Raw genomic sequence first — 3,747 nt, forward strand, 5'->3', positions numbered from 1 at the left:
GGAATTAAGAGGGAAAATGGTTCATAAAAACAGTAATTATGGTATAATATTTATTTATAGCTTACATATATTGTATTTATAGGTATATATAGTTAAGTTGTAAAAATTGGTACCTTTCCTTTCAGTTATTTCAAACCTGTATACACTGTGATTTTATAGTCGTTTTCGAACCAAAATATGATTGCTTAGAATAATTTGTAGAACCAAAAAAATTTATTAATTATACAGTTGATAATTTAAAAAAAAAATAGTTTTTGATAATACTTTTCACTCGTTCGAGTTTGATAATGATAGTTCCGTCGCGACAATTAATTCATAGTTATGAATGGCACCGATCGTAGAGATCGTAAGAGTACGTGAGATTTAGTAGCATTACCAAGAGTTCTCATTTATTATTCGTAAAAAATAATTTTAATGTTATAAAAATATATATTTTATTAAATTCTTTATTAACTCTATTATATTCAAAATTTAAAAATTTCGTTGCCAAAACCACTATAAAATCACGGCGTATTTACAGTAAGTTTTAATATTTCTCGTCACCTTTATCACTTGCATGGTCCTCGAGAAACTACTGTTTGATGAACGCAGTCGGACCTAAATAAAAATAAACAATTACTGAATTAATACATTTATCATACATAATATAATTATTATGTAAATATTCAAAAGTGATAATATTATTTATCTTTATAAGTAAAATATTCAAAAGTTATTTTATTTGTCTTTAGAAAGAGTCAATCAATTATTTTCTATTACGTAGATTATTTTAGAAAGAGATGATGAGCTTCGATTTTCTAGAGCGCCGTCTCACTCACTCTTATGTAAAGTTGCGTAGTTGAGTTGTCGGTTATCTATCTTTATGTGTAATATACTAAGAACTGTACCCGATCTTTAATATAAGAAAGAGTTACATATGCTAATACCAAGCGCAATCTAAAACACTTAAAATTGGGCGTTTGCCTACGTTTAAATATCAAATATTAGCAGTCTTCTTGTTTGGACTGGTTTGACTGAGGGTTTAATATGTTATCTCTTTCACAATCATTACTGGTACAGTCAGCCACAAAAATATCGCAACAATTTCAAAACTTCAAATCGTTTCAACACATTAACTTCAATCGAAATAATTTTTTTTTTCCATGATAATAAACTGCTTTATATTTTCCCAGAATATAAAGTAACTTATAACCTTTCTAGTGTCTTGAACTATCTACATACCAAATTTCATATAAATCCATTTAGTAGATTTTGAGGAAATCTATAAAATACAAACAGAAAAGGGGACTTTGTTTTATAATATGTATATATTTAAACTAATCCCTTAAAAGTTTATTTATGTAAATAAAAAACAATAGTTGATGAGGGACTAAAATCTAAAAGCGATTTGAAATATTGAATTTGTTCAGCTACTTTTGTTGCTAACTGTACAATCCCAGTCAAGCGACTCGCAACTAATACAGTGGATAAGTTGTTCTTTGAATACTTACAAGCATTTGTTTGCATAAAAACATCCTTTAGAGGTACACACAGGGTCGTAGATTCTAGTACATGCACAGTTGGCCTCGGGACATCGTTTGGCGTCGACCCCAATTTGCATCACCGCCAGAACCAGGACGAGACACACTGTAAAGTACCAGGGAAACATGATCGACTTGGAAGTGTGCAATTGTGTATTGCGTACGAGCTGAGATCTCGAGACAATTGGTATTTAGTTTTTCTAATCACTAACAGCCTGGTGTCTGGAATTGGTGGGCGATATGGCAATGGCTTCGGTCTACATCGTCAGACGGAGATCATGTGGCGAAAAGTGGGTGCCCTGTTTGCACTTCTGCCTACCCTTTCAGGGATAAGGAGCCGTTCAAGTATTTCAAGTATTAACCCGATTTTTGAACATTTTTGATCCCTTCATCCCCCCATGTAACGTGCCGTAACGTTTTCTAGTACGCCCCGCCTCCCCCTCCAAAAGTTATGTAACTCTAAAGTGACATTTTTTTCTAATATTCACAATTATGTTACGCAAAGTACCGGAAGGTCGCTGAAATACCTATGTTATTGTTTTAAAATAAAAAAAAACAATGTTACATAACGCGTTGTATGCACCCCCCTCCCGCCCCTGTAACGCATCGTAACGTTTTACTAGACCCCCCCGCCCCTCCCAAATTGCGTTACGTAATACTTGAACGGAGGGGCCGCTCATGGCATGCTGTGTGATGCCTATACAGCCCGATGTTTGTAATATTCCAGATATATAGCACATATAGGACATAGCTCGTAAATGTCTGCTGAACTGAGGCATGTTATCCTAAAAATCGGGAATATTGGTTATTAAAAATTCCAATAATGCAGTTTATAAAAAAATATTCCAAATCAAGAATCAAACCCGATGATTTAGACAAAAAAAAAATAAGCTAATAAGGATAAAATTCTGAAAAGTAATGACATAAAATAATCTAGAAAAGGTTTAATTTATTTAAATTTTGTTTAAAATATATCTGTGCAAACGCGTGGCAAAAGTTGGGACCTGGTTTAATGAGCTGGCATTTTTATTTCTGCATACTTTAAATATTACATTCGAAGATATTAAAATTTGAAAATATTTAAAGATATTTTTTTGAAAAAATAAAAAACGCTTTTTATTTAAACGTCGTTATGACCTGCAACCCTATAACCAATTCTATATTATCGCATTCAAGAACTAGATAAAGATTTTATCAATGTTAAATACATTGCCTCAAACAAGTAGTCTTTACTGGTGTTAGGTCTCTCATATGTGAGAGTCCACCTGGGCCCTTATTCTGTATGATAGTGTAAACGCGTAACGCGGCCGTGTCATGTTATCTTCGAGAAATATGCGTGAAATGGTATTCTGTAAGCCAAATTTCTATAGTCCTAAACATGATGCGTTGTGTTAAGTTCTTCTTACGCACTGTTATAATAACGTGCGGGATAGAGAATAAGGCTCCTGAATAGGTACCACCGCAATGCGCAATGGCTATTTCTGCCGTGCCGTCGTGCAAGCAGCAGTGTGTAGTCACTATTGTTCCGGTTTAAAGGATATTGTTGCCAGTGTAACTACTAGACATAATGAGACTTAACTTCTCATGTCTCAGGATGGCGAGCACAGTGAAATACCAAACAATATTTTGTAATTCAAGGTGTTGGATGGTGTTTTTACTATTTATGGGCGGTCGTATCGCTTACCATCAGGCGAACGACAACCTCGTCTCCTCATTCAAAGCAATTAAAAAAATAATAATAAACAGGTTCAATTCGAATGCCAGTGCAAACGACTTACATGGTGCTAATAATTACCTAGTATTTTCATTTGGAAACTTTTTCACTTCGAATCCAAGACTTAAATAGTTTTCGTGCCAAAATTCGCAGTTTATATCCTAGAGTTAATTAAATTCTTTTATCTTCGAATGTAAATATTTCTGATAACAAAAATCAATTAGTCCAGTTTTTATAATCTAAGGTAAAGTTTTTACGGTATGTGAAACAAGACAGTGGTACTACCTCGGTTTAGCCATATTTATTCTGTAGACAATTATGTCTACAGAAAGACTGCCACTTTAAAATTTATCTAAATCAGCTGAAATCATTACAACCTCATGAAATAACTAAATATTTTATATTTGAAACTTTTTCAATGACTATATCACTACATAGTATAAAACAAAGTCGCTTTCTCTGTCCCTATGTCCCTTTGTATGCTTAAATCTTTAAAACTACGCAACGGATTTT

The 3,747-nt window shown here is 33.2% G+C and overlaps 1 long non-coding RNA gene across 1 annotated transcript; it reads right to left on the reverse strand.

Moving 5' to 3' along the window:
- Positions 1–262: 262 nt before the first annotated feature.
- LOC119190603 lies at positions 263–3,356 on the reverse strand. The gene is made up of 3 exons (XR_005113024.1): positions 3,316–3,356; positions 1,491–1,626; positions 263–597 (listed from the first exon to the last, which is right to left on the reverse strand). It is a non-coding gene; the product is annotated as an uncharacterized LOC119190603 (long non-coding RNA).
- Positions 3,357–3,747: the final 391 nt, after the last annotated feature.

Source organism: Manduca sexta, chromosome 4, assembly GCF_014839805.1.
Source record: "Manduca sexta isolate Smith_Timp_Sample1 chromosome 4, JHU_Msex_v1.0, whole genome shotgun sequence".
Taxonomy (NCBI): Eukaryota; Metazoa; Arthropoda; class Insecta; order Lepidoptera; family Sphingidae; genus Manduca; species Manduca sexta.